Consider the following 13,651-nt stretch of genomic DNA (forward strand, 5'->3'; position numbering starts at 1 on the left):
GCAAGTTCATGGTGAGTATTTAAGTGTAGCTACTCTGTCTCAGTGAATGTAATGAATGGTTGGACTGATAACTGTGGGAACGTTTAGTCACCAATTCCTTTTCTATGACATAGTGCTACAAAACCAGCGTAGATTATTCTCATTAAAACACACATCCAACACACGAATATAAACAGATTTCTTCTGTAGCCTTTTCTTCATTTTCCTTCCCTGAATATTGTGAGATAATAAGTACATCTTATAAGTCCATCTTTGGACCTGTAGTAGGACATTCTTCAAAAAGACACATCATTCATCAGAAAGTGATTTTGTTCACTTTACGTGCTTTCACTCCGTGTTGTTAAAGGCCACTGGGAGCCGTGGTCATAGAGAAATAGGCAAAGCAACAGAAACAACTCCTCCCTTTCTTCTAACCATGCAAAATAACATTTGAATCAGTGGTGTAGGGGGACATTATTTTATTCACCGGGCCTCATACTCAGACTTTGTCATTTGTTTATTAACAAAGTCTATTAAAATGTATATTATCTGTCTCCATAAAGAAAGCATGATGAGTTATTGCTGACAAAGATCAAGAAATGGTCATTAGATACGAATATAAATGCAAGTATTTAATAACATTGTATATTACAGTTCATGCCTTTTACAAGGCAAACTCATGTTACAAGGCATGACCGATGATGCGTTACTACCCCCTGGTGTACAAGGAAAATATGACAGCCACACAGGGGTATGAACACACCTGTACATTGTACAACACATCCATTTACCGGTACCATAACTTCATTCAGAAGAAAAAAACTGAACTTTACAGCCATTCAACAAAATGGTTGGTAGAATTTTTTTTTTATGTGTATCAATGCTGAACTGAAAAGTGTTATATATCATCGCATTGACCACAATGGAAAATTGAAGACTAAATAGCCCGTAAATGTTTAACCACGTGCATTTCAACAGAAATCTATACATAAACCTTGTATTTGTTTATTATACTATTAGTAAGTTCTGAAGAACATCTATCCTTAGGAGCACTACTTGGGTTGGTCCCATCTTTTGTTTACCCTGTGCTGAACACAAGGTGTGTCATGACATACCATAACTGCAGTTCCTTCAGTTTCAGCAAGTTCATGGTGAGTATTTAAGTGTAGCTACCCTGTCTTAGTGAATTAAATGAATGGCTGGACTGATAACTGTGGGAAAGTTCAGTCATCAATCCCTTTTCCATGACATTGTGCCACAAAACCAGTATAAATTATTCTCAATAAAACACAAAAATTAACAGATTGCACTACAGCCCTTTCTTCATGTGTCGTTAAAGGCCACTGGGACCATGGCCATAGAGGAATAGGCGAAGAGAGCGATGACTCCTCCCTTCCTTCCATCCGTCCAAAAATAAAATCTAAAGCAGTCAGTCTATTAACTGACTCCATAAATATAAATAGCAATGTGCAAGCAAGTATAAGTTATTGCTGACTAAGGTCAATAAATGGTCATTTAAACTAATATAAACGCAAATATTTCATAACAATGTAAAAGGAATGAATTCCAATATACAAGGCAAAATCATAAGTTACAAGCTATCCTTGGTGATAACAAGGCATTAGTCTAGGCATGATGTTTGTGGGAGAGTGAGACGCCTGCTCCCACCTCATCCCGCCTGTGTTTGCCTTCACGAACATTGATTCCCATCATTAGAGAGGAGTGTCCAATATCTTGTCAGTATATTCCAAAATCTTTGCCGTGGCTAGAATCAGTCTCTCAGGACAGGTCGGATAGCCTCTCAATCACCTCCCACAGCTTCCTGGCCAAAGCATCGTCCCGCGCCTTGGCACCGACATCCTGTAGTACACAGGAAGAGAAGTAGCGTCCACTCAGCGGCTCGATACGCTCTTGAAGGGCACAGTGCAGGGTGGTCTGAGCTCCCCTCTCAGTATCCATGAAGAAGAGCTTGGTGATGGGCTCCAGAAAGAGCCTCTGCCATTGTTTCAGATTGCGACCAAACTCAGTGTGAATGACACGTGAGAAATTGTGGTTTATTATGGGATAGGATGGAATAGAATAAAATGCATTTCTGCAATGTTTTGCAGACACTGTACTGCTGTATAAAAACACACTTGACAAATACTAACCATCAAACAGCCTGTATACAGCTAACAAAAGCTCAAATGTAAAACAAAGTAAGAAGAATCCCTTCTAGGTTCTCCAAGCCGGAGATACTAACCTGGGTGGAGGCTGTAGGTGGAGGGCTACTGACCTGGGTGGAGGCTGTAGGTGGAGAGCTACTGACCTGGGTGGAGGCTGTAGGTGGAGGGCTACTGACCTGGGTGGAGGCTGTAGGTGGAGGGCTACTGACCTGGGTGGAGGCTGTAGGTGGAGGGCTACTGACCTGGGTGGGGGCTGTAGGTGGAGGGCTACTGACCTGGGTGGAGGCTGTAGGTGGAGGGCTACTGACCTGGCCGGAGGCTGTAGGTGGAGGGCTACTGACCTGGGTGGAGGCTGTAGGTGGAGGCTGTAGGTGGAGGGTTACTGACCTGGGTGGAGGCTGTAGGTGGATGGCTACTGACCTGGGCGGAGGCTGTAGGTGGAGGGCTACTGACCTGGGCTGGAGGCTGTAGGTGGAGGGCTACTGACCTGGGCGGAGGCTGTAGGTGGAGGGCTACTGACCTGGGCGGAGGCTGTAGGTGGAGGGCTACTGACCTGGGCGGGGGCTGTAGGTGGAGGGCTACTGACCTGGGTGGGGGCTGTAGGTGGAGGGCTACTGACCTGGGCGGAGGCTGTAGGTGGAGGGCTACTGACCTGGGTGGAGGCTGTAGGTGGAGGGCTACTGACCTGGGTGGAGGCTGTAGGTGGAGGGCTACTGACCTGGGTGGAGGCTGTAGGTGGAGGCTACTGACCTGGGCGGAGGCTGTAGGTGGAGGGCTACTGACCTGGGCGGAGGATATAGGTGGAGGGCTACTGACCTGGGTGGAGGCTGTAGGTGGAGGGCTACTGACCTGGGCGGAGGCTGTAGGTGGAGGCTACTGACCTGGGTGGAGGCTGTAGGTGGAGGGCTACTGACCTGGGCGGAGGCTGTAGGTGGAGGGCTACTGACCTGGGCGGAGGCTGTAGATGGAGGGCTACTGACCTGGGTGGAGGCTGTAGGTGGAGGGCTACTGACCTGGGTGGAGGTTGTAGGTGGAGGGCTACTGACCTGGGTGGAGTCTGTAGGTAGAGAGCTACTGACCTGGGTGGAGACTGCAGGTGGTGACGCTTGTCCCATCCAGGCGGTTGGCCAGCTCCCGGTTGAAGACCACGTTGCACAGCTTGCTGTGGCAGTAGGCCCTGAAGTTAAGCCAGGTGGACTGGCCTGGCACCACATCCTTGTGGTTACCTAGGAGGGCAAAGTCCACAGAGCCTAGCCGGTTTAGGTGAGCCGACACGTTGACACTGCTTCAGCCGGTCCAGCAGCAAGCAGGTCAACAGGAAGTGACCTAGGTGGTTGACCCCGATTGCCATGCCAAACCCATCCTCAGTGTGGCCAGGCCCCAGCATTCCTAAAACAAATCAAATCTTATTGGTCACATACACCGAATACAAGAGGTGTAGAGTTTACCGTGAAAAACTTACGAACCCATTACCAACAATGCAGAGCTAAAAATACAAATATTTGCGAGAAAAAAAAAGGAAATAGTAACACAAAAGAACAATATCAAGACTATTTACAAGGAGTACCAGTACCGAGTCAATGTGCAGGGGTATAAGGGAATTGAGGTAATACAGTATGTACATGTAGGTAGGGGTAAAAGTGACTAGGCAAACAAGGTGACAGACAGTAAAATCAGACGTAGTTAGGCAACACATAATGTTCAAGTATTTATGGATTTGTCTTCAAATGAGTATTATTTTATCCATGATTCATTAGGGTTAATTTAATAGAGAAAGTATGTTTTATGTATTGGGAATTAATGTTTACATTCCCTCTCTGCCACACCTGCATTGTTGATGAGCAGGCCCAATCTGGGTTCAGTCTTTAGGAAGGTTTCAGTAAAGGAGCGAACAGACTTCAGACTCGCCAGATCCAGCTGCATGAACACCACCTCATTCCCCTGGCTCTCCTATAGAACAGAGGAATCAAAAAGTGAATTTCAAACACCATACATTTTCAGACAGGTTAAACAAATCTCTGTTCAGTATGTATTGAGATGCCGACTCCACAATCTTATATTTACATTATTTATTTTATCTATAAGGCTCCTCTAACCCTTCTGATATCAGAGACAGCAGCCTCTGCTTTCTCTTTGCTGCGGCAGGCAGGGATTACCCTGGCACCTCTCTTGGCCAAATCCAAAGCAGTAGCCTTTCCAATACCAGTGTTGCTCCCAAGGGAACAACAAAACACATTTGAATGTAAAGGTCTTCAGCAGAAACGCACTTGAAACGTGAGCACACTAAAACAGTCCCCATCACATAGCAAGGCAACAAAATTTGCCTAACTAACCTTACAAAAGCAGTCTTCCCTTTCAGTGTCACACAGCAGCATCTTGACCCGCTGAACAAGTTGTAATAAAGTATCAATTACAACGCAATACATTTTTTTTAAACTACATTATTACAGCACTGAGCGTTGTTTCTAAATTTGGTAAGGTAATGTTGTTTTCAAGCTATGAAAGTTCAGCAGACTAACTTGCTGCAGCATATGCCGTTTTTGTTTTATTACGCCAAGCGTTTCCGGTTTTAATTTATACTTGCTGTACGGAAGTATTCCACCAATTGTCGTATTTGTAATCTGCATGAAAAATCGGCTCCATATTGAGGGTATACATTCTAATCTAAACCATTTGTGGGCAGTGTAGTAGTTTATTTCCTCTTTAGGCATGCTACTTCATTCAAATGAATTACTCTGAATAATTAAATATTCCCAATCACAAACGATTCAGTCATCATTACATATTTTGCTAGCCTATGTTTTTTTGCAGAGGTGTAAAGTAACTAATTCCAACTACTCTCTATACTGTAATTTAGTCGTTTTTCCGAGTACTTGTAGTTTGAGTATTTTTCAGTCAGTCATTTTACAGAAACTTTAGTAAAATGTAATTAAAGTAACAGTACTTCTACTCGAGTAGGATATTTCAGTACTTTGTTATAAATCATAAAATAAATGTACTTAGTTACTACTGTACATTCATTCCCTCTCTTCCTTTTTCAATTTAATGCATGGAAAAGACCATGTGTAACAACGTTCAGGTAATCTTAGCTAATTATCAAGGACAATGTTTATATTTTAAAAGTAACTCAATTACTTTTACTCTGAGTACTTTTTAAATGAGCTGCTTTTTACTTGAGTAGTTGTTTTCCACCAGTAATTTTACTTTTACTTAAGTAGGATATTTCAGTACTCTTCACCCGTTTTTTTTTTATTCCAATCCATATGATCAAGGCAACAAACAGCATCAGCTCCTCTGCTATATCCACATGATGTATAAATGCTCTTCCCGAGGCTCAATTGCTACGCATGTGGAGAGCTGGATGAGGAATGAGAATGCATGATCTGAAATATGAATGGATGCACTGTTAAGTGCTGGCACAGTTATTATACAACCACCAATGAATACACAACAGCTTCATTGAGGAACATGTACTTTATTCCCATCAGTCTTGCACAAGATCAATCCTAGATACGAATCACACACATGAGTTAGTACTTTTAGAATATCTGACACTGTTGGTTGATATAAAGGGTAAGTCAACTCAAATGTCAAAAATCATTTTGCACACAAAGGAGAACTTGAGTCACAGCGGGAGGTTTTCACTAGTCCACACAGACTCTCACTGACTTCCCATAGCTTCTTGGCCACCGTGACGTCTCTGGCCTTAGAGGTTCCTGACTGCACAGTCGTGGCCAAAAGTTTTGAGAATGACACAAATATTAATTTCCACAAAGTTTGCTGCTTCAATGTCTTTAGATATTTTTGTCAGATGGTACTATGGAATACTGAAGTATAATTACAAGCATTTCATGAGTGTCAAAGGCTTTTATTGACAATTTCATGAAGTTGATGCAGAGAGTCAATATTTGCAGTGCTGACCCTTCTTTTTTAAGACCTCTGCAATCCGCCCTGGCATGCTGTCAATTAACTTCTGGGCCACATCCTGACTGACGGCAGCCCATTCTTGCATAATCAATGCTTGTAGTTTGTCAGAATTTGTGGGTTTTTGTTTGTCCGCCCACCTCTTGAGGATTGACCACAAGTTCTCAATGGGAATAGGTGTCTGGGGAGTTTCCTGACCATGGACCCAAAATATCGATGTTTTGTTCCCCGAGCCACTTAGTTATCACTTTTGCCTTATGGCAAGGTGCTCCATCATGCTGGAAAAGGCATTGTTCGTCACCAAACTGTTCCTGGATGGCTGGGAGAAGTTGCTCTCGGAGGATGTGTTGGTACCATTCTTTATTCATGACTGTGTTCTTAGGCAACATTGTGAGTGAGCCCACTCCCTTGGCTGAGAAGCAACCCCACACATGAATGGTCTCAGGATGCTTTACTGTTGGCATGACACAGGACTGATGTTAACACTCACTTTGTCTTCTCCGGACAAGCTTTTTTCCAGATGCCCCAAACAATCGGAAAGGGGATTCATCAGAGAAAATGACTTTACCCCAGTCCTCAGCAGTCCAATCCCTGTACCTTTTGCAGAATATCAGTCTGTCCCTGATGTTTTTCCTGGAGAGAAGTGGCTTCTTTGCTGCCCTTCTTGACACCAGGCCATCCTCCAAAAGTCTTCGCCTCACTGTGCGTGCAGATGTACTCACACCTGCCTGCTGCCATTCCTGAGCAAGCTATGTACTGGTGGTGCCCCGATCCCACAGCTGAATCAACTTTAGGAGACGGTCCTGGCGCTTGCTGGACCTTCTTGGGTGCCCTGAAGCCTTCTTCACAACAATTGAACCACTCTCCTTGAAGTTCTTGGTGATCCGATAAATGGTTGATTTAGGTGCAATCTTACTGGCAGCGATATCCTTGCCTGTGAAGCCCTTTTTGTGCAAAGCAATGATGACGGCACGTGTTTCCTTGCAGGTCACCATGATTGACAGGAAGAACAATGATTCCAAGCACCACCCTCCTTTTGAAGCTTCCAGTCTGTTATTCAAACTCAATCAGCATGACAGAGTGATCTCCAGCCTTGTCCTCGTCAACACTCACACCTGTGTTAACAAGAGAATCATTGACATGATGTCAGCTGGTCCTTTTGTGGCAGGGCTGAAATGCAATGGAAATGTTTTGTTGGGGATTCAGTTCATTTGCATGGCAAAGAGGGACTTTGCAATTAATTGCAATTCATCTGATCACTCTTCATAACATTCTGGAGTATATGCAAATTGCCATCATACAAACTGAGGCAGCAGACTTTGTGAAAATTAATATTTGTGTCATTCTCAAAACTTTTGGCCACTACTGTACAGTTGGAGAAGTAGCGTCCAGAGGGGCTCCAGGTTGGTCTGACACCCCTGAAAAAGAAAAGGAGAGCCGCACACTCTAGGAGGTCAGATGCAATAATTTAATAACCTAATAACCAACATTTCAACAGATAAGCTGTCTTCATTCATCCAGGTTGGTCTGACACCCCAAAATAGTGTTCTTGAAGAACAACATGGAGATGACCTTCAACAGCATGAATAATACAGTGTCTGCGTAACGGCCCAGCTCAGGTTAGATTAAACCCAGGAGAAAAAAACACAAGCACTAGAGTTGAGTTATCCATTCATAAAACATATATTTAAAAAAAAAATCTATATTAGTCATTTAGCAGACGCTCTTATCCAGACCGACTTACATTAGTGTATTCATCTTAAGATAGCGAGGTGAGACATGTCATTGTGGGATTTATTTAAGATACTCTTTAAAGGAGGTAGGTTTTCAGACGTTGTCGGAAGACGGTCAGGGACTACACTGTCCTGATATTAGGGAGAAGCTTGTTCCACCATTGGGGTGCCAGGACAGAGGAGAGCTTGGACTGGAACATTAGGCATTTTATTCTACTTTACATTCAACCAAGGTAGAACTAACTTGAAAATTGCAGATACCATTACATTCAAAAGCTTTATACGCCTGACTTAGCAGCACTGACCAGGGTGGAGGCTGAAGTAGGTAACATTTGTGTCCTTCAGTCTCTTGGCCAGCTCATGGGTGAAGAGAACATTACACAGCTTGCTGTTGCTGTAGATGTTAAAGACATCCATGGCAGACTTGCCAACTCCCTAACTCCTTGAGTGCTCAAGCAGTTTAAATCAATTTTGCCAAAATTATGACCCAGGGACGCCACGTTGACCACCCAACTCGGACTGCACTCTTTCAGACGGTCCTGAAGCAGGTTGGTCAACAGGAAATGACCGATGTGGTTACCACCAAACGTCATCCCCAAGCAGTCTTCTGTGTTGCCCTGAATGTAAATACCTGAGAGGAAACGAGCCATCATTCATCCGTAATCACTTCTATGGGTTGAGGGGAGTTCAGGGTGCATCTCAATAGTCTTAAGTAGCTTCATCTCCTCACAGCCTTTCTTTCATCCTGCATTGATGCAAAGGAACTGGACAGGTGTATTGCTTTCACCTGCCATGGCAGCACAAATAAAGGAGGGTAGAGGGAAGAGAAAAAGTTTAGAAATATCAAGATACACCCAGAAAAAGAGTGGTCCAACAATACCTCCTCAATCCTCCTTTACCTGCATTGTTGATGAGCAGGCTCAATCTGGGTTCAGTCTCAAGAAGATTTCAGCAAAAGGAGCCAACAGACTTGACTCCCCAGATCCAGCTGCATGAATACCACCTCATTGTTCCCACTCTCCTACAGGACACAGGCATTTCTTTGCTACTATGCCACAATTTTTTTTGACAATTGATGCTGAACCATTCATCGATTTAGCATTTTCCAAAACGTCTCTTTTCACTGCGACTTATGACTGCCACCACACGAGGGTTGTGATGTAATAAAATGTGCTAATGTGAAGAAGGTAAGATTGTTGAACATCTCCTCATCCTCTTGATGTCAGCGAGAGCGGTCTCAGCTCTCCGTTTGCTGCGGCAGGCCAGGATGACCCTGCCACCTCTCCTGGCCAGATCTAGCACTGTCATCTTCCCTATGCCTGTGTTACTTCCTGGAGAATTAGTATTAGTAGGATCAACGCAATGTAGGGGAGACCAGAGGAAATTGTAAAAATATACACTGCTCAAAAAAATAAAGGGAACACTAAAATAACACATCCTAGATCTGAATGAATGAAATAATCGTATTAAATACTTTTTTCTTTACATAGTTGAATGTGCTGACAACAAAATCACACAAAAATAATCAATGGAAATCCAATTTATCAACCCATGGAGGTCTGGATTTGGAGTCACACTCAAAATTAAAGTGGAAAACCACACTACAGGCTGATCCAACTTTGATGTAATATCCTTAAAACAAGTCAGAATGAGGCTCAGTAATGTGTGTGGCCTCCACGTGCCTGTATGACCTCCCTACAACGCCTGGGCATGCTCCTGATGAGGTGGCGGATGGTCTCCTGAGGGATCTCCTCCCAGACCTGGACTAAAGCATCCACCAACTCCTGGACAGTCTGTGGTGCAACGTGGCGTTGGTGGATGGAGCGAGACATGATGTCCCAGATGTGCTCAATTGGATTCAGGTCTGGGGGACGGGCGGGCCAGTCCATAGCATCAATGCCTTCCTCTTGCAGGAACTGCTGACACACTCCAGCCACATGAGGTCTTGCATTGTCTTGCATTAGGAGGAACCCAGGGCCAACCGCACCAACATATGGTCTCACAAGGGGTCTGAGGATCTCATCTCGGTACCTAATGGCAGTCAGGCTACCTCTGGCGAGCACATGGGGGGCTGTGCGGCCCCCCAAAGAAATGCCACCCCACACCATGACTGACCCACTGCCAAACCGGTCATGCTGGAGGATGTTGCAGGCAGCAGAATGTTCTCCACGGCGTCTCCAGACTCTGTCACGTCTGTCACATGTTCTCAGTGTGAACCTGCTTTCATCTGTGAAGAGCACAGGGCGCCAGTGGCGAATTTGCCAATCTTGGTGTTCTCTGGCAAATGCCAAACGTCCTGCACGGTGTTGGGCTGTAAGCACAACCCTCACCTGTGGACGTCGGCCCTCATACCACCCTCATGGAGTCTGTTTCTGACCGTTTGAGCAGACACATGCACATTTGTGGCCTGCTGGAGGTCATTTTGCAGGGCTCTTGCAGTGCTCCTCCTGCTCCTCCTTGTACAAAGGCGGAGGTAGCGGTCCTGCTGCTGGGTTGTTGCCCTCCTACGGCCTCCTCCACGTCTCCTGATGTACTGGCCTGTCTCCTGGTAGCGCCTCCATGCTCTGGACACTACGCTGACAGACACAGCAAACCTTCTTGCCACAGCTCGCATTGATGTGCCATCCTCGATGAGCTGCACTACCTGAGCCACTTGTGTGGGTTGTAGACTCCGTCTCATGCTACCACTAGAGTGAAAGCACCGCCAGCATTCAAAAGTGACCAAAACATCTGCCAGGAAGCATAGGAACTGAGAAGTGGTCTGTGGTCACCACCTGCAGAACCACTCCTTTATTGGGGGTGTCTTGCTAATTGCCTATAATTTCCACCTGTTGTCTATTCCATTTGCACAACAGCATGTGAAATGTATTGTCAATCAGTGTTGCTTCCTAAGTGGACAGTTTGATTTCACAGAAGTGTGATTGACTTGGAGTTACATTGTGTTGTTTAAGTGTTCCCTTTATTTTTTTGAGCAGTATATATACACTGCGAGCTGTGCGAGCTGTGGCAAGAAGGTTTGCTGTGTCTGTCAGCGTAGTGTCCAGAGCATGGAGGCGCTACCAGGAGACAGGCCAGTACATCAGGAGACGTGGAGGAGGCCGTAGGAGGGCAACAACCCAGCAGCAGGACCGCTACCTCCGCCTTTGTGCAAGGAGGAGCAGGAGGAGCACTGCCAGAGCCCTGCAAAATGACCTCCAGCAGGCCACAAATGTGCATGTGTCTGCTCAAACCGTCAGAAACAGACTCCATGAGGGTGGTATGAGGGCCTGACGTCCACAGGTGGGGGTTGTGCTTACAGCCCAACACCGTGCAGGACGTTTGGCATTTGCCAGAGAACACCAAGATTGGCATATTCGCCACTGGCGGATGCTTTAGTCCAGGTCTGGGAGGAGATCCCTCAGGTTCACACTGAGCACGTGACAGACGTGACAGAGTCTGAAGACGCCGTGGAGAACGTTCTGCTGCCTGCAACATCCTCCAGCATGACCGGTTTGGCGGTGGGTCAGTCATGGTGTGGGGTGGCATTTCTTTGCGGGGCCGCACAGCCCTCCATGTGCTCACCAGAGGTAGCCTGACTGCCATTAGGTACCGAGATGAGATCCTCAGACCCCTTGTGAGACCATATGCTGGTGCGGTTGGCCCTGGGTTCCTCCTAATGCAAGACAACGCTAGACCTCATGTGGCTGGAGTGTGTCAGCAGTTCCTGCAAGAGGAAGGCATTGATGCTATGGACTGGCCCGCCCGTTCCCCAGACCTGAATCCAATTGAGCACATCTGGGACATCATGTCTCGCTCCATCCACCAACGCCACGTTGCACCACAGACTGTCCAGGAGTTGGCGGATGCTTTAGTCCAGGTCTGGGAGGAGATCCCTCAGGAGACCATCCGCCACCTCATCAGGAGCATGCCCAGGCGTTGTAGGGAGGTCATACAGGCACGTGGAGGCCACACACACTACTGAGCCTCATTTTGACTTGTTTTAAGGACATTACATCAAAGTTGGATCAGCCTGTAGTGTGGTTTTCCACTTTAATTTTGAGTGCGACTCCAAATCCAGACCTCAGTGGGTTGATAAATTGGATTTCCATTGATTATTTTTGTGTGATTTTGTTGTCAGCACATTCAACTATGTAAAGAAAAAAGTAGTTAATAAAATTATTTCATTCATTCAGATCTAGGATGTGTTATTTTAGTGTTCCCTTTATTTTTTTGAGCAGTGTATTTTACTCTATATATAGACCACTTGAACTATGCCAGTCATTTTTTTTGTATAGTAACTTACATCAGTCTCCTAATCAATCATACCATTTACAGGTCAGTACATAAAACAGTCGGATTACAATACTGACTTTAATCCACAGTCTGGATGTTACATTTGCCCCCGTGCCAGGGTCAAATGTAACTCCTAAAAAATAAACCAAACAAATTCACTTCAAATACTTCTGTTTGAATTATCACATTATCATAGACATACGTAATGATTTTGCTAGAAATCAAATTATATCTAAGTAACCAACCAATATTTACAGTAACACCCATTTGTGAATGGCCATTCAGTTCCTCTCAAAACATCTGAATAGTCTGATTGTGCCCAAATTATATCTGTTGACAACTTATTTGGCAATCTACAGGACCCCAAGGATATTTAACGTTAGTTTTGTATAATTCATAAAAATCTTAAGTTAAAATCAGTTATTTTTTTCATAATTTGGCTCAGGTTCATTTTAACACTGTGTTACAATTGCCCCCAACCCAGCAGCCATGACACAAAACCTCATGTGCCTAGCAAGAGACAACAATGTCAATGTTTAACAGATAGTGATGAAAATTATGCTAGTTTGAGTTCTTGGACATTAAGGCTCGGGACAGTACAAGACAAATACAGTGCAATATTTGTCTGAAACTCTTCAACCAGGAAGATAACCTAAATGGACATGTACTGTACTCAAAGTTAAATCTAGAATTGGCTTCCTATTTCGCAACAAATCATCCTTCACTCATGCTGCCAAACATACCCTTGTAAAACTGACCATCCTACCGATCCTCGACTTCGGTGATGTCATTTACAAAATAGCCTCCAATACCCTACTCAATAAACTGGATGCAGTCTATCACAGTGCCATCCATTTTGTCACCACTGCGACCTGTACGCTCTCGTTGGCTGGCCCTCGCTGGCTGGCCCTCGCTTCATACTCGTCACCAAACCCAGTGGCTCCAGGTCATCTACAAGACCCTGCTAGGTAAAGTCCCCCCTTATCTCAGCTCACTGGTCACCGTAGCAGCACCCACCTGTAGCACGCGCACCAGCAGGTATATCTCTCTGGTCACCCCGAAAGCCAATTCCTCCTCTGGCCGTCTCTCCTTCCAGTTCTCTGCTGCCAATGACTGGAACGAACTACAAAAATCTCTGAAACTGAAACACTTATCTCCCTCACTAGCTTTAAGCACCAACTGTCAGAGCAGCTCACAGATCACTGCACCTGTACATAGCCCATCTATAATTTAGCCCAAACAACTACCACTTCCCCTACTGTATTTATTTATTTTTGCTCCTTTGCACCCCATTATTTCTATTTCTACTTTGCACATTCTTCCACTACAAATCTACCATTCCAGTGTTTTACTTGCTGTATTGTGTTTACTTTGACACCATGGCCTTTGCCTCCCTTATCTCACCTCATTTTCTCACATTGTATATAGACTTATTTGTCTACTGTATTATTGACTGTATGTTTGTTTTACTCCATGTGTAACTCTGTTGTTGTATGTGTCGAACTGCTTTGCTTTATCTTGGCCCGGTCGCAATTGTAAATGAGAACTTGTTCTCAACTTGCCTACCTGGTTAAATAA

At 44.9% G+C, this 13,651-nt stretch overlaps 2 pseudogenes; both read right to left on the bottom strand.

The window, feature by feature from the left end:
* Nucleotides 1-566: 566 nt before the first annotated feature.
* Nucleotides 567-4,548, bottom strand: LOC106613105 (dehydrogenase/reductase SDR family member 13-like; annotated as a pseudogene).
* Nucleotides 4,549-7,832: 3,284 nt separating this feature from the next.
* Nucleotides 7,833-11,152, bottom strand: LOC106613057 (dehydrogenase/reductase SDR family member 13-like; annotated as a pseudogene).
* Nucleotides 11,153-13,651: the final 2,499 nt, after the last annotated feature.

The sequence above is a fragment of the Salmo salar genome, chromosome ssa09 (genome assembly GCF_905237065.1).
Source record: "Salmo salar chromosome ssa09, Ssal_v3.1, whole genome shotgun sequence".
NCBI classification, from domain to species: Eukaryota; Metazoa; Chordata; class Actinopteri; order Salmoniformes; family Salmonidae; genus Salmo; species Salmo salar.